We start from the raw sequence: 24,342 nt of genomic DNA on the forward strand, positions 1-24,342 counted from the left end.
TATTAGTTTTATCATTTGCATTTAACTCTATAAAGTCTTTTGCTGTTGGGAAGAGGTGTACAAAAAAAGAACATTTCTCCAGAGAAAATCAAATGAGTTTACTCCCTGGTGCATTAACTTTCTCCATTAAAAATTTCAATCATTTGTGATACTTTTCTGTCACTCCTGGTAGACAGTAAACCTGAGATTCTATGTCATACTCACTGTTACTTGCCAAAGTTCTTGGCATTGTATCCTCCAAGTATGGTAGCTACTCCACAAAGTATTGGTGCATTGTAGATACTGTATCATCTTATTGTTACTGTTGTTGTTATTATTTTCATAGGAGGACCATGACATGGTAGAAATTACTCCTGACTTGGCAGAAATTATTCCAGAGCTTTTGCAGAAGAGAGTACTGTGGCTCAAAGAGAGTGGATGATTTGCTACTAAAAAGCATCAGACAAAAGGCCATTGCACTAAATGGATGCTTTTTTCTTTAGGCCAAGCTGTCTCTGGAAAAAAAAAAAAGTTGAGTAAACAACATTTTGAATTTTCTTCTCAATTTGATGGTTAAAAAAATAACCCTCCAGGGCTTCCCTGGTGGCGCAGTGGTTGAGAGTCCGCCTGCCAATGCAGGGGACACGGGTTCGTGCCCTGGTCCGGGAAGATCCCACATGCTGCAGAGCAGCTGGGCCCGTAAGCCATGGCCGCTGAGCCTGCGCGTGTCCAGAGCCTGTGCTCGGCAATGGGAGAGGCCACAACAGTGGGAGGCCTGCGTACCTCAAAAAAAAATAAATAACCCTCCAAAAAAAAGTAAGATGAAAACAATATTTTACTGAAATGTAACATCCCAAGACATATATGTTGGCTACTGGACTCTACACAGAAACAAAAACTCAGGGATCTTTCCAAAGTTACCGAAATATCAACCCAAATTGATGCCTGTTATTGATAAGGCACCTGAAGTTGTGGCCCCTAAAACAGCACTGTGATATGATAAAACATCACTGAATTAGTTTGCAAAGGTTTCTTAAATAGGATATTAAAACCACTAAGCTCAAAAGTTTAAAAACTTGATAAATTAGGTTATATTAAAACTGATAACTTTGTTCATCAAGAAACATAATTAAGAATGAAAAAGTAACCATAAAGTAGGAGAATATATTTGCAATAATTATACAGCACAAATGAACAGATCCAGAACGTATAAAGAACTTCTACAAATCAATAAGAAAAAGACACTTAATACAACAGTGGCTAGAAGACTTACTAAAAAAGAGATATACAAATAGCTAAGAAGCATATTTAAAAGTACTCATCTTGACAGTGCCCCTGCCCGCCATCCACTACACACACCGGGGTGTTGCCTCCAAAACCTTCCTTAAGACATATTTCCAGCCCTCCGCCAGCGATCTAATTCATTCACTCTGAAGTGACGCAAAGGAATCAGGAAATTCTTTTTTTTTTTGCGGTACGCGGGCCTCTCACTGTTGTGGCCTCTCCCGTTGCGGAGCACAGGCTCTGGATGCGCAGGCTCAGCAGCCATGGCTCACGGGCCCAGCTGCTCCGCGGCATGTGGGATCTTCCCGGACGGGGGCACAAACCCGTGTCCCCTGCATCGACAGGTGGACTCTCTACCACTGCGCCACCAGGGAAGCCCTAGGTAATTCTTAATGGAGTCGATTTTGAGGAAAGACTAATTTAGCTCATCTACATCACCTTCTCATTTTACAGGCAACACTGCAGGATTTGGAACAGAGGCGCTCCCAGTTGGAAGAACTCATTACTTCTGCACAGAAATTGAAAAACAAGACAAGTAATCAGGAGGCTAGGACTATCATTACTGATCAAACTGTGTGGTTGACACGGTCTTGGTACTCCGGTGGGGTGTCAGGCCTGAGCCTCTGAGGTGGGAGAGCTGAGTTCAGGACACTGGGCCACCAGAGTCTTCCCGGCCACACATAATATTAATCGGCCAGAGCTCTCCCAGAGATCTCTGTCACAATGCTAAGACCCAGCTCCACTCAAAGACCCAAAAGCTCCAGTGCTGGGCACCACATGCTAAACAACTAGCAAGACAGGAAGACAACCCCACCCATTAGCAGAGAGGCTTCCTAAAATCATATTAAGGTCAGAGACACCCCAAAACACACCACCAGAAGTGGTCCTGCCCACCAGAAAGACAAGATACAGCTTCACCACCAGAACACAGGCGCCAGGCCCCTCTAACAGGAAGCCTACACAACCCACTGAACCAACCTTACCCACTAGGGGCAGACACCAAAAACGATGGGAACTACGAACCTGCAGCCTGCAAAAAGGACACCCCAAATATAGTAGGTTAAGCAAAATGAGAAGACAGAAAAATACACAGCAGAAGAGGGGCACAATAAAAACCCAACGGACCAAACAAATGAAGAGGAAATAGGTAGTCTACCTGAAAAAGAATTCAGAGTAATGATAGTAAAGATGATCCAAATTTTTGGAAATAGAACAGAGAAAATACAAGAAACGTTTAACAAGGACCTAGAACTAACTAAAGAGAAAACAAACAATGATGAACAGCACAATAAATGAAATTGAAATTTCTCCAGAAGGAATCAATAGCAGAATAACTGAGCAGAAGACGGATAAGTGACCAGAAAGATAAAATACTGGAAATAACTACCGCAGAGTAAAGAAAAAAGAATGAAAAGAATTGAGGATAGTCTCAGAGACCCCTGAGACAACATTAAATGCACCAACATTCAAATTACAGGGGTCCTAGAAGAAGAAGAAGAGAAAAAAAGGGACTGAGAAAATACTTGAAGGCATTATAGTTGAAAACTTCCCTACTATGGGAAAGGAAATAGTCAATCAAGTCCAGGAAGTGCAGAGAATCCCATACAGGATAAATCCAAGGAGAAACACGCCAAGACTCAAATTAATGAAACTATCAAAAATTAAATACAAAGAAAAAATATTAAAAGCAGCAAGGGAAAAGCAACAAATAACATATAAGAGAATCCCCATAGGGTTAGCAGGAGATCTTTCAGCAGAAACTCTGCAAACCAGAAGGGAGTGGCAGGACATATTTAAAGTGATGAAAAGGAAAACCTAAAACCAAGATTACTCTACCAAGCAAGGATCTCATTCAGATTCAATGGAGAAATTAAAACCTTTCCAGACAAGCAAAAGCTATGAGAATTCAGTACCACCAAACCAGATTTACAACAAATGCTAAAGGAACTTCTCTAGCAGGAAACACAAGAGAAAACAAAAACAAACCCAAAACAATTAGGAAAATGGTAATAGGAACATACATATCGATAATCACTTTAAATGTAAATGGTTTAAATGCTCCAACCAAAAGACATAGACTGGCTGAATGGATACAAAAACAAACCCATATATATGCTGTCTACAAGAGACCCACTTCAGACCTAGGGACACATACAGGCTGAAAGTGAAGGGATGGAAAAAGATATTCCAGGCAAATGGAAATCAAAAGAAAGCTGGAGTAGCAATTCTCATATCAGACAAAATAGACTTTAAAATAAAGACTATTACAAGAGACAAAGAAGGACACTACATAATGATCAAGGGATCAATCCAAGAAGAAGATTTAACAGTTGTAAATATTTATGCACCCAACATAGGAGCACCTCAATACCTAAGGCAAATGCTAACAGCCATAAAAGGAGAAATCGACAGTAACACAATCATACTAGGGGACTGTAACCCCCCACTTTCACCAATGGACAGATCATCCAAAATGAAAATAAATAAGGAAACACAGGCTTTATATGACACATTAAACAAGATGGACTTAATTGATATTTATAGGACATTCCATCCAAACACAACAGAATACACTTTCTTCTCAAGTGCTCATGGAACTTTCTCCAGGATAGATCATATCTTGGGTCACAAATCAACCCTTGGTAAATTTAAGAAATCATATCAAGTATCTTTTCCGGCGACAATGCTATGAGACTACATATCAATTACAAGAAAAAATCTATAAAAAAATACAAATACATGGAGGCTAAACAATACACTACTCAATAACCAAGAGATCACTGAAGAAATCAAAGAGGAAATCAAAATATACCTAGAAACAAATGACAATGAAAACATGACGACCCAAAACCTATGGGATGCGGCAAAAGCAGTTCTAAGAGGGAAGTTTATAGCAATACAATCCTACCTTAAGAAAAAAGAAACATCTCAAATAAACAACCTAACCTTACACATAAAGCAATTAGAGAAAGAAGAACAAAAAACCCCAAAGTTAGCAGAAGGAAGGAAGTCACAAAGATCAGATCAGAAATAAATGAAAAAGAAATGAAGGAAATGATAGCAAAGAGCAGTAAAACTAAAAGCTTGTTCTTTGAGAAGGTAAACAAAATTGATGAACCATAAGCCAGACTCATCAAGAAAAAAAGGGAGGGCTTCCCTGGTGGCGCAGTGGTTGAGAGTCCGCCTGCCGATGCAGGGGACATGGGTTCGTGCCCCAGTCTGGGAAGATCCCACATGCCGCAGAGTGGATAGGCCCGTGAGCCATGGCCGCTGAGCCTGCGTGCCCGGAGCCTGTGTTTTGCAACGGGAGAGGCCACAACAGTGAGAGGCCCACGTACCACACAAAAAAAAATTAAAATTAAAAAATTTTTTAAAGGGAGGAGACTCAAATCAACAGAATTAGAAATGAAAAAGGGGAAGTAACAACGGACACTGCAGAAATACAAAGGATCATAAGAGATTAGTACAAGCAATTATATGCCAATAAAATGGACTACCTGAAAGAAAGGAACAAATTCTTAGAAGAGCAGAACCTTCCAAGACTGAACCAGGAAGAAACAGAAAATATAAACAGACCAATCACAAGCACTGAAATTGAAACTGTGATGAAAAATCTTCCAACAAACAAAAGCCCAGGACCAGATAGCTTCACAAGCGAATTCTATCAAAAATTTACAGAAGAGCTAACATGTATCCTTCTCAAATTCTTCCAAAATATACCAGAGGGAGGAACACTCCCAAACTCATTCTACGAGGCCACCATCACCCTGATACCAAAACCAGACAAAGATGTCACAAAAAAAGAAAACTACAGGCCAATATCACTGATGAACACATATGCAAAAATCCTCATAAAATACTAGCAAACAGAATCCAACAGCACAGTAGAAGGATCATACACCATGATCAAGTGGGGTTTATCCCAGGAATGCAAAGATTCTTCAATATACGCAAATCAATCAATGTGATACACCATATTAACGAATTGAAGGATAAAAACCATATGATCATCTCAATTGATGCAGATAAAGCTTTGACCAAATTCAACACCCATTTATGATAAAATCCCTCCAGAAAGTAGGCACAGAGGGAACTTACCTCAACATAATAAAGGCCATATATGACAAACCCACAGCCAACATCATTCTCAATGGTGAAAAACTGAAACCATTTCCACTAAGACCAGGAACAAGACAAGGGTGTCCACTCTCACCACTATTATTTAACATAGTTTTGGAAGTCCTAGCCATGGCAATCAGAGAAGAAAAAGAAATAACAGGAATCCAAATTGGAAAAGCAGAAGTAAAACTGTCAGTGTTTGCAGATGTCATGATAGTATACGCAGAGAAACCTAAAGCTGCCACCAGAAAACTACTAGAGCTAATCAATGAATTAGGTAAAGTTGCAGGATACAAAATTAATGCACAGAAATCTCTTGCATTCCTATACACTAATGATGAAAAATCTGAAAGTGAAATTAAGGAAACACTCCCATTTACCAGTGCAACAAAAAGAATAAAACACCTAGGAATAAACCTACCTACGGAGACAAAAGGCCTGTATGCAGAAAGCTGTAAGACACTGATGAAAGAAATTAAAAATGATACCAACAGATGGAGAGATACACCATGTTGTTGGATTGGAAGAATCAATATTGTGAAAATGACTATACTACCTAAAGCAATCTACAGATTCAATGCAATCCCTATCAAATTACTAATGGCATATTTTATAGAACTAGAACAAAATATCTTAAAATCTGTATGGAGACACAAAAGACCCTGAATAGCCACAGCAGTCTTGAGGGGGAAAAAACGGAGCTGGAGGAATCAGACTCCCTGACTTCAGACTATACTACAAAGCTACAGTAATCAAGACAGTATGGTACTGGCACAAAAACAGAAATATAGATCAATGGAACAGGATAGAAAGCCCAGAGGTAAACCCACGCACCTATGGTCAACTAATCTATGACAAAGGAGGCAAGGATATACAATGGAGAAAAGACAGTCTCTTCAATAAGTGGTGTTGGGAAAACTGGACAGCTACATGTTAAAGAATGAAATTAGAAAACTCCCTCACACTATACATAAATATAAACTCAAAATGGATTATAAACGTAAATGTATGCCAGACACTATAAAGCTCTTAGAGGAAAACATAGGCAGAACACTCTATGTCATTTCTCCTAGAGAAATGGAAATAAAAACAAAACTAAACCAATGGGACCTAATGAAACTTAAAAGGCTTTGCACAGCAAAGGAAACCATAAACAAGACGAAAAGAAAACCCTCAGAATGGGAGAAAATATTTGCAAACGAAGCAACAGACAAAAGATTAATCTCCAAAATGTACAAGCAGCAGATGCAGCTCAATATCAAAAAATCCAACAACCGAATCCAAAAATGGGCCAAAGACCTACATAGACATTTCTCCAAAGAAGATATACAGATTGCCAGCAAACACATGAAAGGATGCTCAACATCACGAATCATTAGAGAAATGCAAATCAAAACTACAATGTGATATCACCTTAAACCAGTCAGAATGGCCATCATGAAAAAGTCTAGAAACAATAAATGCTGGAGAGGGTGTGGAGAAAAGGGAACCCTCTGGCACTGTTGGTGGGAATGTAAATTGATACAGCCACTATGGAGAACAGTATGGATGTTCCTCAATAAACTAAAAATAGAGTTACAATACGACCCAGCATTCCACTAGTGGGCATGTACCCTGAGAAAACCATAATTCAAAAGAAGTCATGTACCACTATGTTCACTGCAGCTCTATTTACAGTAGCCAGGACATGGAAGCAACCTAAGTGTCCACCGACAGATGAATGGATAAAGAAGATGTGGCACATATATCCAATGGAATATTACTCAGCCATAAAAAGAAATGAAATTGAGTTATTTGTAGTGAGGTGGATGGACCTAGAGTCTGTCATACAGAGTGAAGTAAGTCAGAAAGAGGAAAACAGATACCATATGCTAATACACATATATGGATTCTAAAAAAAAAAAAAAACCAGTTCTGAAGAACCTAGAGGCAGGACAGGAATAAAGATGCAGACATAGAGAATGGACTTGAGGACATGGGGAAGGGGAAGGGTAAGCTGGGAGGAAGTGAGAGAGTAGCACTGACATATATACACTAGCAAACGTAAAATAGATAGCTAGTGGGCAGCAGCCACATAGCACAGGGAGATCAGCCTGGTGCTTTGTGACCACCTAGAAGGGTGGGATAGGGAGGGTGGGAGGCAGACAGAAGAGGGAGGGGATATGGAGATATATGTATATGTATAGCTGATTCATTTTGTTATACAGCAGAAACTAACACAACATTGTAAAGCAATTATACTCCAATAAAGATGTTAAAAAAATATATAAAATTAAAAAAATTAAAATGTCAAGAAAAAGAAAAAGAGGGAAATATGAAAGACTTTAAAAAATATATAAGTATTCATCTTTATAAGTCAGCAGGGAATTACAAATTAAAGCCCTAATTTAACATTTCTACTCTCCCACCAGAATGGCTAAAATGAAAAAGATGGAAAATACCAAGGCTTGGAAAGGACATGCAGCAACCAGAATCCACATACAACACTGGTGGGAGTGTAAATTGGTACAACCTCTTGCAAAACTGTTATACCAAACAGAAGCTGAACGTATGCAATCCCTAAGATGCAGCAATTCTGTTCCTAGGTATATACCCAAGGGAAATGGATCCATGTGTTCACCAAAAGACATGCACCAGCATGTTTGTAGCAGCACTGCAAATAGTAGCCCCCAAATGGAAATTTCCCGAATACCTATCAATAGCAGAATGGATAAATACATTGTGATATTTCACACAGTGAAATTCTATGCAGAAATGTGAATGAATAATTTATGACTACAACAATATGGATGAGTCTTAGAAACATAATGTTGGGCAAAGAACCAAACAGAAAACACAGTGTATAGTATTGTTCCCTTTGTATAAAATATTAAAATAGGCAAAACTAATCAGGGCAGTGGTTGTCTTTTTTTTTTTTTTTTTTTTTTTTTTGCGGTACGCGGGGCTCTCACTGCTGTGGCCTCTCCCGTTGCGGAGCACAGGCTGCGGACGCGCAGGCTCAGCGGCCACGGCTCACGGGCCCAGCCGCTCCACGGCACGCAGGATCCTCCCAGACCGGGGCACGAACCCGCGTCCCCTGCATTGGCAGGCGGACTCTCAACCACTGCGCCACCAGGGAAGCCCCAGTGGTTGTCTTTGACAGGGGGAGGGGAAAAGGGACAATGACTGAAAGGGAGCATGCAGCAGGGCTTCTGTGGTGTTGGTAATGTTTCATGATCTGGGTGCTGGGTATGAGGGTGCATTTAGTTTATGAAAATTCACTCTTATGATATGTGCATGTTATATATTATAGTTTGATAAAAATTCTCGCTGGAATTATAAAGAGATCTGATATTCCATATTTACCAGAATTTTCTTGGAAACCAAACCAAAAAGGGTCACTCAGAATCCTTTTTAGTAGCTCTGAGGTTGAGGGTGCTTGGTACACCCTTAGATTTTCAGGTATGTTAGCCAATAAATTCCATTTTTATATAAGCTAGTTAGAGTGGGTTTCTGCTGCTTGCAGCCCAAAAGCTCCTTTTGGAGGAAATTTTATATATATATATATATAATTATTATATTTATAATTTTTATATTTTATATAATACATATAGTACATTCTATATGATAGATAAATAGATAGACAGGACACATTGTGTTCCTGTTAGTTTATAAATTCATTCTTTATCTCTATCTTACCTCCAGTTCAAATTTCACCCTTTTGAGATTATGGGAAGGAATGGAAGAAAAAGATTGCTGTATCTACAAATGAGTGGTTTAGCACAAGGGAATTTGTGTCAGTCAAACAGAGGGATAAAAAAATAAAAGCCTGTTGGCTCATGTCCAATATGGCATGTCTAGTCAGTTCAATGCTGGCACACATTCCCAAATTCACAGGCAATTTCCAACTTATAAATAGGCAATGTTTCAAAAGCTCATTTGTAAGCATTCATTAGATGGTGCCTACTGTTATGATCAGAGGTACACATGACCTGTGATAAATATGGAACAATTCTGAAGATATAGTTATAGCAGTTCTCTGTCACAGAGAAAGCCTGTGTATGTTCTGGAAGGTCTGAATCAATAGCATGGAGACCTTGGCACTAGGTTCTAAGTGGGGACTCATCAATAGTGTGACTTATGTGAAGTCCCAGTATCTCTGTGGAAACCTGTGCTTTGAGTCCTATGTCCATTCCATCTACTGAGACCCTAATAAGACCAGCATATAAAGGAACAGTGGTAGCAAGGAGAAAGGGGGAAAATAAAGAACTGCAAAAATCCAGGGTCTCCATTCCCATCAAAGTATAAGTGAATGTTACCTTTGGGGCAGACCCTAAGTTCCCCACAGTTAGAAATATATGAAAAGTAACAGAATGAGGTCACTTTTGGGGGAGACCTGTAATGAACATCTGTTGTTTTGCTTGCTCAGCGTCACCTCCTCACTCTTTCCTTTTTTTTTTTAATACATCTTTATTGGAGTACAATTGCTTCACAATACTGTGTTAGTTTCTGTTGTACAACGAAGTGCATCAGCCATATGCATGCATACGTCCCCATATCCCCTCCCTCTTGCGTCTCCCTCCCTCCCACCCTCCCTATCCCACCCCTCTAGGTGGTCACAAAGCACCGAGCTGATCTCCCTGTGCTATGCGGCTGCTTCCCACTAGCTATTTATTTTACATTGCGTAGTGTTTATATGTTGATGCTACTCTCACTTCGTCCCAGCTTCCCGCTCCCACCCGTGTCCTCAAGTTCGTTCTCTATGTCTACATCTTTATTCCTGCCCTGCAACTAGGTTCATCAGTACCAATTTTTTTGTTTGTTTGTCTCCTGGGTATATATTCTCCCACACTCTCAGTCCATGCAGTTCAGGTAACTGACTACAACACGCCAGGATGTACAGATGAGTGACTCAGACCTAACAAATCAGAGTCACAGTGATTGGTTCACGGCTTGGAATGTGGGCACGTGACCCAATTTAGATCAATGAGTCAGCCCTGAGACTTTTGCCAAAACAATTCCAAAAGAGGCATTCACTTTTGGGCTTGTAAAACGGTAGGATGGGGCTTCCCTGGTGGCGCAGTGGTTAAGAGTCCGCCTGCCAATGCAGGGGACGCGGGTTCGTGCCCCGGTCCGGGAAGATCCCACATGCCGCGGAGCGGCTGGGCCCGTGAACCATGGCCGCTGAGCCTGCGCATCCGGAGCCTGCGCATCCGGAGCCTGTGCTCCGCAACGGGAGAGGCCACAACAGTGAGAGGCCCGCACACCGCAAAACAACAACAACAACAAAAACGGTAGGATGTAGAACCAGCCTGAGAATTAAACTCTCCTGGGGACAGGGTTGAAGCAATATTTGAGGAGCAAACCCCAGTGTTGTACCAAAATTATTGCCAGTAATGAATGAATGGCCTAGGCACTTCAACATTCTCCTCACTTAGGGTAGTGTCCTTTGGATTCCCCCAAAGGCTGAGGATGACCTTCATCTCACCTTTGCTAAGGAGCTGGACCTTACGTCCCTGGATCTAATCTCTACTTTCCAAAGTCCTTGTTAATAATTTTTCCAGATGGCCAGCTGTGTCTTTGTACTCTAGAATTCCTGATAACCTGCCTTGATATTGCCATTGTTCAGAGAAACAAACTTAGCATAGTGAAATCCACTATCTAAGAAACAATTTTCCAACAGTTTCCCCAAAATGCAATGGGATGTCTCATAAAGTTCACATCACTAGAGATGTTCTGATGTTCTGTTTCACTAAGACTCAAAAAGGCTAAGTAAGTTGCCCAAGATCCACAAGCGGTAAGTGGTAAAGCTAAATAATAAGCAATCACCTCTGGTTCTAAAGGCCACGAGCCTTCCACTATGCCAAGCTACACTGCTTTTCTAGTCTCTCTAGTATAGACAGATTGAGATGGTATTTTGGCTTTACTCTGTCTCTCACTTCCCTAAATGATCAGGGGTGTGCATTTTCAAGATGGGTGCCTAGTATGTGACCACAGAACAATGTGGACTAAATTACACATGATCTAAAGTTATGCCTAATTCAAAGCATAAGATCAGAGATTCTCAATTTCTTCATTAGTAAAATGGGTATAATAAAGAGTCTGACTCCATTTTCTGATGTTTGACTACTGACAGCTTTTAAACCTCACCTCTTCCTCTTCCCCTTCTGCCCTGCATCTGGGGAAATGGATCAGAAAGCCCAGGTGCCCCTCCTTGGTGTTGGTGGGAGGTTCAAACCATGTGTGGGAACCCTCACCCTGATCCCAACCCCTAACCACCAAAAAATCCCAAGCCAGTCTCATTTCCTTACCCTCTCTCAAGCCAGTTTTTGCTCTGTTTGGGAGCCACTCTGCTCTCCCCAGAAAGCCTCATTATGTGAGTAATAAACGTTTTCATACCCTTTTGGTGCGTGTGCGACATCATCAGTGTTGACATCCAGACCAAATTTTGGCCATTTCTCAGGAGTAGTCACAACAATGGGAATGATACTAACTACCTTCAAGGATTATTGTGAGAATTAGAGGTAATGTAATAAAGTACAGTACTTTACAGTCACATAGTGGGTGCTCATAAAGTTATGATAAAGTCAAAATGAGTTAATAATTATAAAGCAACTTAGGACATAGTAAGTGCTTTCTAATTGATAAAATAAAGAGCGCTTATTATCATTTCTGCTAGTGTGTAATCAATGTTTTGATTTTTGCACATGAAAGAAAATCCATAGTTGATATCTATAATTGCATCAAGAAGCATTTACTTAGAATATGATACATACCCAATCCACTTATAAGCCCATTTAAGAAAAACAATTCTGATTCCTAGATGTCACATTTATGAGCTCAGGTATAGATATATATTGAATACACACTTATGCTCCCTCGCGGTAATAACCTGGAGAATATGTTGTGGGGGCTGGCATCATTAGCACAGATAGAAATGCTCTGTTCAGGAATGGAGACCTCCCACCAGGATTCTAATGACAGTAAGACGATGGAGCTGGAATAAGGTTCAAGTCACCCCAGCTGGGGGAGAAGTCAGTGACAGAGATTCACGCGCGCACACACACACACACACACACACACACACACACAACACCCTAACAAACCGTCCACAGGATGGAACTTAGGAGGAGAAGGTGAGGGCAGCCTTGGAAGAAGCCTTGATAAAGACCAACCACAGCAATCTGGGCAAGTTTCCAATTTGTACTCTCTCATGCAAAAGTTGAATACGCATTTAATGCAGCTCCACTATTAAGTATGTGGTTGCAGCTAATCTGTCATCCTTTATCAAGTGAATGTCTGCAGCCCTTGACTTTAAGTATCCGTGAACTGCAGGGAGAGATGAGAGACCTGAGCTGCACCAGTGAGAACTACCAGGACCTATCTGGAGAAGGCACTAACAGACACAGACCACAGCTGGCAAAACCTTTAGGAAGAAGAACCCTCAAGGGCAGAAGCATCATCAGAATTGTGAGCCGATGTATAGAAGAGATCAATTTAACCATTCCCGCTCTTTCCCCTCAAGAGGTGGGAGGTGCCTCTATGAAAGAGGACTTCCTCCTAAACCAGTAGCGATATTAGGACTACAATGGGCCATTGGTCCCTTATTCCCATTGACTAGTATTGCCTTTCTTCCCTTCTAAGAGACAGAAGGAGGATGAGGCATTGTGGCCAACGTACTTTTAACTGGAAAATTTCTACCAGACACATTAAATTGAAACATCTAAACCTCTACATGGAAGACTACTTCTTCCATTTTTCATGACTGGTGTTTCTAACAAAAAAACCTGTGTATATGCAGCAAAGGTCAAAATCGTGAGAAGTTTCTTCTGTGATAAAACATTTTGCAATGTGTGGGATGATGTATATTACTGGAGATAATTTTAGGTGTGGCTCAGATAGGCATTAAAATTTTTAATTAAGTTAAAATTTAATTTAACTTAATTAAATTTATTCCTTTCAAAATTCTCCTCATTCCTTCTGATTACTTCCAGGGTAAACTCTCAGCTTGCTGCTGGCCTTTTAGCAGCTCTCTAAATAAGGGGCAAGCCTCGGGCTTAGAGAACAGGAAAGACAGGTTTAGTTAGAATTTTTTCTAACGTTTTGCTTTCATTAGATTTAATTTTATAGTTACATTCAATTTTTAGCAAGTGATGCCTGTCTCCAATTTTATGGTAACAATATGAAGTCCCCTTTCCAAAAAAAATTTAATTTTAAGTGAGTTGATTTAAAAATCAAATCAATACACATACAGGTAGAAAGGTATAGCAAGTGTGAATTTAGTCATCCTGCAGTGCAGAATGACTAAACTTTGGGAATCAATCACTGACCTAATATATTTAAAGTATTATAAGGCATAAAGAATTCCCAGAATGATGTCTCCAATTAGTTCATCTTAATTCTAAATCGTGACCGAAATATCTAAGAAGTGTAGGGAGGGGTGAAAGCTGAGCCTATTTGCTCCCTCCTGTGACTCCACTTTCTCTCTCCCTCCGCATTCAACTTTCCAATATGAATGCTTCATCTTCAACTGCTCTTAATGCCACATAATTTCACCATAAGAAGACTGGAGAGTCCTGTTTTATGGGTAATGAAAATAAAGTCAATGTAACCGTTTTTAATTAAAAAGTAATATTTTCATCAAACCCACAGATGTATTCAATTTACACTTCTGAAAACATCTTCAGGTTCAAAAGACTATAATAATAAGTTAATTAGCTCTGCAGTTACATGAAATTAAGTATAAAATCAACTATTGCATAAAGAAATAATGGGATGGTCTTCAACTCAGACCAAAGTGCAAACTAAAGAATGTCGCTCGCCATCTGGTTCTAAAAGAATGAAGCCACTAGCCACTGCAGTTGCTGACCCTTAACGCACCCTGAAAGGAGTTCAGGGCAGAGATCAGGAATGAGGCCCTCTGTGCTTTGGGAAAGACCGCCAGAACAGGTCTTCAGAGAGTTAGATATTTTCAGGAGAAAATTTCATGAATCCGATTTCTTGCATCTTCTCATTCCTAGAAAGGCACTAAAATCATTAATGGAGACGTCTGCTCCTCGTGACTAGCAGCAACCTTCTACCAAGATGTATGCTTGACTGCATAGACCCACTTCACCAAAGCCATCTATACATACTGACCTCCCCCTCTCCACACCTCTTTGTGCGGCAGTTCTCAGAGCTATCTGAGAGGCTGTCTCTCGGGCTATAGTCCTCAGTAAGCCCCAAATAAAACTGAACTCACAGCTCTCGTTGTGCACTTTTTTTTCAGTTGACAAAGGTCAATGTAATTTTAAATGACCTGAGCTTTGGCAAAGATTAGATAGATAGGCAGATAGACAGACAGACAGACATGGGCGCATAACATATACATATATATATTCATCTCATTCAATAACATGAGACACCTGCTACAGATAAGGCACTGTGCTAGCAGATAAGTAAGGCATGGCCCCTGGCCTCGCAGACCTCAGTCGAGTCTAGGTTCCCCAAAAGACAACATATATAAACTTCCTGGCATAGAGCAAGTGCTAAATAAATGCTAGTTCTCTTACCCACTCTCCCCTTTCCACATTCTCATCCTTAATGCAAAGTGAAGGGGCCCCATGAATTCCTCTTAAGTAAAATTAAAAGAAATGTACTGCTGAGAGAGTGGCATGGACTTATATATACTACCAAATGTAAAATAGATAGCTAGTGGGAAGCAGCCACATAGCACAGGAAGATCAGCTCCGTGCTTTGTATCCACCTAGAGGAGTGGGATAGGGAGGGTGGGAGGGAGATGCATGAGGGAGGGGATATGGGGATATATGTATATGTATAGCTGATTCACTTTGTTGTAAAGCAGAAACTAACACACCACTGTAAAGCAATTATACTCCAATAAAGATGTTAAAAAAATTTAAAAATAAAAACTGTTCTAAAAAAAAACCAAACAGAAATGCACTGCTAGAGTCCCTTGGCTCTCCTAATAACGCAAATCATTTAACATGTACTAAAGATTTAACTGGAAGAGAGTCAGAATTTTCAGAGTAAATAATTTGTAGCTAGCTTTAGACTAGCTGGAGGAAAGTTTTGGGAAAGTAGGACAGAGGCCACCTCATGGGAGGCCAACAGGGCAAATTCCAGGAACTGTGTGTCCTGTCCCCACACACCAAGCCCCAACATGATGTCACCACATACTGCCAGTGTGGGCAGCTCTGGCTGCAGCAGGGCTGATACAGATGCAGATTTAGGAAGAGCTGGCATTGGGCAATCCCAATACAATCCCCACGTGACCGATTCTTGCTAAATGACAGAGTTCTTTGCAGGTGAGCCACAGAGCATGGTCACATTCCCAGGATTCCCACTCTAGTTACAGGGAATTCCTAGTCACAAAGTTTCAGAAAACAGGAAGGGTCAGCTTTTCTTTTTTAAGGAAATGGAAAATGGGCATTTTCTAGTTGCCCAGGGCCTATCATAGTACCTGACATATCTAGCAGAAGCAAAGGTTCCGCTTATACTGTACCCTTCTTACAAAGAGACACTTGAACATATGTATGGCCATGTGTGTTTCAGTAAACACACACCCACATCCTGTGAAGGTGGCACAGTCTGAAATCCTGAACTCTCTTCAATCCAGTGAAGGTTGCAGAACTTACAAATATATAGTCTCTTTCAACTGGGTTAGGAAGAAAAACCTCACAGTCCAAACTAAGTAATAGTTTGCAAACACACACCTTTACATACTAACCACACATAGAAATTCACGAACCAGACTTTGGTTTGAGATCCTACTGTGAAGAATAATCATATATTTAACTTACAGAAGACCCCAGACTGCCTTCCTGAGTGCAGTCGTTAGCTCCAAACAGGTCAGGGCTGATACAGAGCCATATAGAAAGAAGTCCAGGTTACTACAATACATCGTGAAGCTCCTGACAGTATAAAAAAGTAAAGAAATGCAAACACATGGTTACTTGATGTGTAGGTTTTCTTAAATATTTATAAGTTAATAAGTTAACAAGTTAATTTTTAAACAGAACATAATATGGAGTACAAATCGTGCTATTTAAAAGGCAGTTAGGGGACTTCCCTGGTGGTCCAGTGATTAAGAATCCGCCTTCCAATGCAGGGGACTCGGGTTTGATCCCTGGTCGGGAAACTAGGATCCCACATGCCACAGGGCAACTAAGCCCACGTGCCACAACTACTGAGCCCACATGCTCTGGAGCCCGAGCACCACAGCTAGAGAAACCCCACATGCCACACCTAGAGGAGCCCACACGTCGCAACAAAGAAGAAAACGAAGACCCAGTACAGCCAAAAAAAAAAAAAAAGGGCCTTCCCTGGTGGCGCAGTGGTTGAGAATCTGCCTGCCAATGCAGGGGACACGGGTTCGAGCCCTGGTCTAGGAAGATCCCACATGCCACGGAGCAACTAGGCCCGTGAGCCACAACTACTGAGCCTGCAACAAGAGAGGCTGCGATAGCGAGAGGCCCGCGCACCGCGATGAAGAGTGGCCCCCACTTGCCGCAACCGGAGAAAGCCCTCGCACAGAAACGAAGACCCAACACAGCCAAAAAATAAATTAATTAATTAATAATTTAAAAAAAAAAAAGGGCTTCCCTGGTGGCGCAGTGGTTGAGAGTCCGCCTGCCGATGCAGGGGATGTGGGTTCGTGCCCCGGTCCGGGAGGATCCCACATGCCGCGGAGCGGCTGGGCCCGTGAGCCATGGCCGCTGAGCCTGCGCGTCCACGGCCTGTGCTCCACGGCGGGAGAGGCCACAGCAGTGGAGGGCTCACGTACCGCGAAAAAAAAAAAAAGGTAGTTGCAATTTATAAAAACATTAATTCAAAATATACTACAGAAGATGTGACTTGGTAATGAGGCACAGTTTAAAGTTGCTGGTAAATGCAGTCTTTGTGAATGGGCATAAAATCTCATTTGGAGGTAGAATTTTGAGACTCTTTTTGAGTGTCATGCCCTGAGCCAAATGGCCTTCCTAGTACGGTGTAGTAGACCCTGCTGGAATCTACGCATGGCTCTTTCTTCCTGCCTTCTATTCATTTAACATTTCAAAGAGATTATATATCATTATGTGTTCACCGGAACAAAGAATCTAAAAGCCTAAAAATAATTACAGCCAAAATTCTCTCTCCCACCTCTGCCCCCCTCATCCAGCCAGCTCCCACCTTCCCCCAAGAAACACCACTCTCACTAGTTCCTTAAATAACATTCCAGAGATTGTTTTTCTATATATACAAGTGAATACCAATATATATCTCCCCTCCTTTATACCTAAATTCACAACATACTATAGACATCCCTCTATACCTTGCTTTCTTCACTTAATATGTCTTTGAGTTTCCTCCGTATCAGTACATAAAAAGCTTCCTCATTGAACAGCGGGAAAGTATTCCATTGTATGCTTGTTGGGAAATATATTTGGCCAGTGCCCTATTGATGAATATTTGTCTATCCGATAATTTTCTTATTTCCTACAATGTTACAACGTACAGACATGCCAATCATCATTTTACTTGTGTAAGGAAACCTTACGGAAGAATATTAGTGGCTAATAAACAAAGACCTCCATTCATTGATAACGTATAGGAAACATACTGAAAGAACTTTGTGATCAAGTACCCATCTAGAATGGCCTTATCTTTACCTTCCTTTCTGTTCAACTCCCCCCAAGGCTGAGGGTCTACTGCCACCTGTTTCTTAAAATGTGCTCTGTGGCTTATCTGTATCAGAATCCCATGGGGGTAAGGATAAGAAAATGTGGCTTGCTGGAGCCCATTCCAGGCCTGATGAATCAAAATATGCAGGAATGGGGCCTTGGAACCTGCATTCTAGGCAAGTGCCTCCCACTCAAGTCATAATTCATATGCACACAAAGTGCCCACTGTTGCTAGTCCCGCCTGTATCCTTGAAGCCCCGTTGAGGGCATGAGCTCCCTCCTCTGAATCCCTGAATGGTATTTATCTTCCATAGATTCACTTAGAGCACTGCTTACCTCTCACTGTTTTGCTGTGACTTAGAAGTGAAATGCATATCTGAACTCTGAGCCGTACTCCATAAGTCTTAGGACGTGGCATTTATTTAAGGTTTTAATTTCACATTAACTGATTTACAATTTGGCCAGTTTGCAAGTTCCAAGTTAATGTATGAGGACTAGCTCACAAATGATCACTGGATAAATAAACGACCAACTTACCGTCAAAATCTTACTGGTTTTGTTTTCCTCAATTTAGCATTGGTTTCAATTTAGGTTCTATATTCTTATCCACCTCTTGCGGTTCTGAGAGCAACATTTGTTGCTCTATGCCTTTGACTAAATAAAGTTCATAACGATTAACCCTGGTTCTTAAAAAACATCAATGTCAATCAAAGACAATCACCACTGATTGGGATGCATAATATTTTGCCACAAGCATTTCTATTAATAATGGTTTCTGAGGCCCTTTATGCTGTTAAAAAAAGAAGAGCCAATTTTTGTTGAGCGTCTATTATTGCAAGGTGTTTATTATGAGAGGTGGTGTAACACAGTTAAGGGTATAGACCAGAGATAGACTACCTGAGTTCAAATCCTGGATCTGCCACTTTGGAGCCCTGTGAGCATAGCAAGTTATTTAAATTCTCCGTGCTTCAGTTTTCCCTTCTATAAAATGGAGGTAATAAAACCATCTTGCAGATTGTAAAGATGGCCACGAATTCGTCCCCTTCCTCCATCTATGTATGCCTTTACACAGATGTGGAACCTGTTTCTCCACCCCTCAAGTCTGGGTTGGCTATGTGACTTACTTTGGCCAATGCAACAAAGGCAAATGTGACACAACATCAAACGTGACAGATGCTTGTAAAGCACTTGGAGAATCAGAGCGGCTGACTGCAGCTGACTGCAGATGTAATAAGCCCAGGTGAGGCCAGCAAAAGCACTGCCCCACAGAACCCAGTCCAAATTGCTGACTCTGATTCATTTACTTCCTAACCCTGTTTCCTTGCTGGATTCCTTCCACTCTTCACTTTAAATACTGGTCTTCCACAGGGTTTTATTTTCTTTTACTACTATTGTTTCTCTTTAGGAAATCCCAACTACTTTCATATCTCAACTACTACCCACGTGATTATAGCTCTGAATTTACATCTTCAGCTCCTACCTCTTTACTGAGCATCGCATATCCAACCATCTAAAGGACATCCCAAACCCAGCATGTCTAAGTACAAAGCTACTACTTTCCCCTTTCCTCCTGTATTCCTATTTCAGTTACCGGTTTCATTTGATAGCCCAGGTTGTAAAACTAGAGTCATTCAAACAGATACCAAATACTTTATTGTGCGTCCTATCAGCTCTCAAATCCACCCCTCTCCTCTTCACTTCTATGTTTTTGCCTTAGTTCAGTCTCTGCTCATCTTTCACCTGACTTTCGACCTTCTAACTGGCCTCCAACTCCAGAATAGGTGTTGCAAACTGAAATGCCTACAGGTGCCAGGCGCATAACTAAATGAAATAGGTCAGGTGTAGATATTTCAGTGTGGTGGCAAACTGGGGAACACACGCCTCATCTAAAGAACTTCCAGATCTTTAAGACAGACGCAGGAGCTTGGGTTGCCAGATTTAGCAAATAAAAATTCAGGACATCATGCAATATTTAGGAAATACACTACAAATTTATTGTTTATCTGAAATTCAAATTTAAACACGTGTCCTATATTTTATCCAACAATCCTATCCAGACATTTCTTCCAAGATAAGAAGGAGGAAGGTAGAGGTGACTGACAATACATAACAGACAGTGGAGTTATGAAAAGTTAGGCTGCTGACTCACGAAGGTCTCCGGTGAATCTCAGGAGGTAGAAAAGTCAAAGAAGGAAGAGAACTAGTAAAATTGTTAGAAGTTTGTGTAGTGGATACTGATTGGTTGTGGGTTGAATTGTGTCCTACCCACCCCCCCACCCCCCGCAAAAGATATGTTCAAGTCCTAAGCCTCAGAACCTGTGAGTGTGACCTTATTGGGAAATAGGGCTTTTGCAGATGTAACCAAGTTAAGATTAAGTGATACTGGATGAGGGTGAGCCCTAATGCAATGACTGTTATCCTTATAAGAAGGAAATCTGAACACAGAGACACAGAGGAGAATGCCATGTGAAGCTGTAGGCAAAGATTAGAGTGCTGCAGCTACAAGGCAAAGAACGCCAGGACTGCTGACCACCAGCAGAAGCTAGGAAAAGGTAATGAAGGATTCTTCTCTAGAGCATTCAGAGGGAGCATAGCCCTGCGGACACCTTGATCTTGGACTTCTAGCCTCCAGAACTGTGAAAGAATAAATTTCTGCTTGTGATCATTTGTTACAGCAGCCCTAGGAAATTACACCATAGTAAACTAATTGGCCTAACTCTTCCCCTCCATGACCTCCATGGTTACAGAGGATGCTTTCTGGAGAGGTGCTGGTATATGATTGCTCTGAGGCAGGGACACCAGGAGTAAAACCAGCGATGGCAGCTGAGCCCATGTCCCTTCCCCCAGTTTGTTTTGGTCATTCGCAAGTAACTGGACCTCAACTATGTAAACTTGGGAACCTATCTGTCTGTCCTACTATAAGGTCTGGAGACTCAAAGCCAATCCATCTGCAGAGATATGACCAGCTCTGATAATAAATGAGTCTCTGGTTCCAATTTGTGCCTGGTTGAGGCCCAGCCCATACCTTTGCCCTTGGTTTTCTAAGATGACCATCTGCCATTACAACAGACTCCCACTTTTTACCTAAGTTCTATTACCTGCTATCAGTAGACCCCTCCCACACAGTCTATCATTGCCTCTGTGGGGAATGGGAAAGAGTCCGTCTAGGTAGGTATACTAGTTTGTTAGGACTGCTGTAACAAAGTACCACAAACCGGGTGAGGATAGCAGTCCAAAATCAAAATGTTGGCAGGGACGGTCCTTCTGAGGGCTGTGAGGGAAGATCTGTTCCAGGTCTCTCTCCTTGGCTTGTAGATGGCCATTTGCATGTGCATTTGGTGTTCTCTCTGTATACATGTCTGTCTCCAAATCTGCAAACTTTATACAAGGACATCAGTCATATTGGATTAGGGTCCACCCTAATGACCTCACTTTGACATGATCCCCTCTGTAAAGAAGCTATCTCTATACGAGGTCACATTCTGAGACACTGAGGATTAGAACTTCAACATATTCAACGTATACGTTTTCAGGGGGACACAATTCAACCTATAAAAGTAGGAGGCCCATCTGAGACGAGAAGTCCTGTGACTTCTAAAATGATAATAAGTTACCTTATATGCAACGGTCAAACAAAGGGCAGGTTATTTCTGGCAATGTCCCCCACCTTGTTTTCAGAATATAGCTGGGACTCAGGGCCAAAGAAAACTGTGCCAACTCTAATTTCACTATAGAGCTAAGCACAGAAACTTGGTTTAAACCTCCCTGCTTCTCTCACCACCCACTGAAACATCAGTGTTCTTCAAATACCCCCTCAGACCTCTGAGGCTCCATTTCTAAACTCACAAAGTTTCACTTTGTTTAGGTCACCATCTTCGATTTTACAACTATTTTAGATATCAATTATTTTAAAACTATTGAATATTATCAATGAAGGAGAGGCTGCTTGTTGTTTAGGCAGGACTTTGGAAGTTACTTTAGGGCCAGGGGTAGAAGGGGGTCCTTAGTCTAGGATCTACTTTGCAGGGGTTGAAATAACAAAACTTGCAACCTCAGATTTTTGCATATTCATTTAAAATTTTCTCTGCAGATTAACTACATTTCTAAGAAATTTCTATTGCTCAGGAAATGCCAAATTTATGGAGAGATAGTTGAATGGAGAGCTTTTCCAAGGGCTTCTAAATACCTTGGCAGGCTCTCTAAGATTCTGCTCTTGTCCTCCATTAATTTTAGGTTCAGAAATCTACCTAGACAAAACTCACGCTAACCAAGCTAATGAAAACTGATGTATAAACCAGAATGTCGAGCTCTTTACCCATGTTGGTGTACAGACCTTTCAGGACAGACTGTACTCACATTTGCTACTCAGGAGAACCCCTTTATACGAAGCAGGTGAATCCACATACAAAGCAGCCAGGTGTGGACGATGATACACACGGCACGCCCCAGTCAATCTCAGGACTGAAGCACGCGTTCCCTCAGCTGTGGAGGCCAGGATGCCCAACAGCTCACACTGTCCTCAGCTGAAGAGAGCCTCTTCATCAAAGATCATGCCCCCTTCTCAGGGGCAGCCTGCGAGTTTTGACTGATTGATACTGTGGTGAAAAGGCTTGGTCCTTTGCTCCAGTTCAAGACAACTCAGAACCAGTCTGCAGGGCCATTCTTCTTCCAAAGGGATTAGCTTAGGCCTTGGTTGTGGCACCCTTGTAGCCCAACTTTTTCCTCTGCCGCATCTTGCTTCATTCAGTACTCTAGAGGTGTTGATCCTGACAGACCTCCCCAGTAAATTGCTTACACACAAAACTCCATCTCAGAGCCTGCTTCCCAGGGAACTCAATCTACAGATATGTGTAGTCGGAGGTGCTTCTACTATCTTTTTTGACCAAAGATAAGAGGGGTAATAAAAACCAAAATCATAACAGCTACTATTTGTTAGGCAGGGCCTGGACTAGATCCTGGGGGATAAAAGGTGAATAAGACCATTCCTCCCCTTCAAGGAGCCTAACATACTCACACAGTCACAAGGCAGGGACGTCTTATGGAAGCTCAAGGAAGGTTTCCTGGAGATGATGTCCCATCTGACTTTAGAGGGATTGGTAAGAGCTCACCAAGAAAAGGAGGATAAGAAAACGTTCCAGGTAAAGGAAAGCATGTTCAGGGCAGTCATAATTATTACTAAATGTACCAGAACATGGCACTGGCTAGAAGTTTTATGCCACTGAATTCAGCTCATTCAGTAAACCAGTCACAGTTACAGAAGTGGTAGGCAGGTGGGTGGTGTGGCACCCTAGCATTCTCAGTGCTTAGGTCTTAAACCTTTAAGAAGGGAGATGAGTGGAGAGGGAGGGGGTTAGTATGACCACCCACCTCTTCACCGGGTTTTTCACTTGGGGTACTGTCCACCGAGCAGGCACAGAGGTTTTCCCTTGAGCCATCTATTAGTCCACACCGCATCCTCGTGAACTGGGATCAGGGAATCCCTTCCTTCTGGATGTCTTCTCTCCTCCTCCTCCCAAAGTCTCATCAATCTTTTTGTCCCTCTGTTCTACTTCAAGGCCTCATTTCTAGACTATGACTGAGGCGAAGAGTAAATTGGAGCCATCCAGTTTCCCTCTGGCAGAGCCAGGGGCAGTCTTTGGGTGAGGAAGGAAAGGGGCTTCAAGACCTCTGCTTAGGTGATGGGGAGGAAGGAAACATCCCCAGCCTCAGAGAGAAACGTTCACAAGCAAATCGACTGCCTGCTCGTATTGGCCTACTCAGATGCTCTGGTATGCAAATGGTCTGAATTTTTTCTCCTCTACTTAACAACAGCTTGCTCGCTTACTCGCTCTCTCTGTCCCTCCTCCCTCTTCTAAATCCTAGAGGTAGGAGCCAGAACCCTAAAAGAAGTGTGGATAGGCACCCTACCCCAGGAAAGGACATCCTCATACATAAAATGAGGCTTGGAGATGCTCCAACAAATAAGTGATAAGCCACCGTCTGACTCCAAAGCCTGTGGAAGTTTCTTATCACTGTCGTGAGGAACGAGGGCGGTGACTCTAACACGCATGGAGCATTTTCTAAGTGCTAAGTGTTAGGCGTCTCACATGGGTCACCTCATCTAATTCTCTCAACAACTCGATGAAGGAGATATACATTGAAGCGCAATTCTTCTCAAGCAATTCCACCAAAATGCCCTTAACATGCAGAGGAGAGCCAGCTCTCAACCCTGTGTGATCGGGGCTGTAGGCGTGAGCAGATGCTGCAAACAAGAAATACTCATGCGGCCTCACGTTTCCTCTATAATTTCGTTAAAAATGTAGGCTTCAACTTCACAAAA

At 41.7% G+C, this 24,342-nt stretch overlaps 1 long non-coding RNA gene across 1 annotated transcript in view; it reads right to left on the bottom strand.

The window, feature by feature from the left end:
• Nucleotides 1-8,870: 8,870 nt before the first annotated feature.
• Nucleotides 8,871-24,342, bottom strand: part of LOC114885235 — a 36,648-nt gene continuing 21,176 nt past the window's right edge. Inside the window, exon 3 of the long non-coding RNA XR_003791044.1 lies at nt 8,871-8,898. This is a non-coding gene — a long non-coding RNA (uncharacterized LOC114885235). The remainder of the gene's footprint in view (nt 8,899-24,342) is intronic.

The sequence above is a fragment of the Monodon monoceros genome, unplaced genomic scaffold (assembly GCF_005190385.1).
Source record: "Monodon monoceros isolate NGI ecotype Baffin Bay Population unplaced genomic scaffold, NGI_Narwhal_1 Super_Scaffold_6, whole genome shotgun sequence".
Lineage (NCBI taxonomy): Eukaryota > Metazoa > Chordata > Mammalia > Artiodactyla > Monodontidae > Monodon > Monodon monoceros.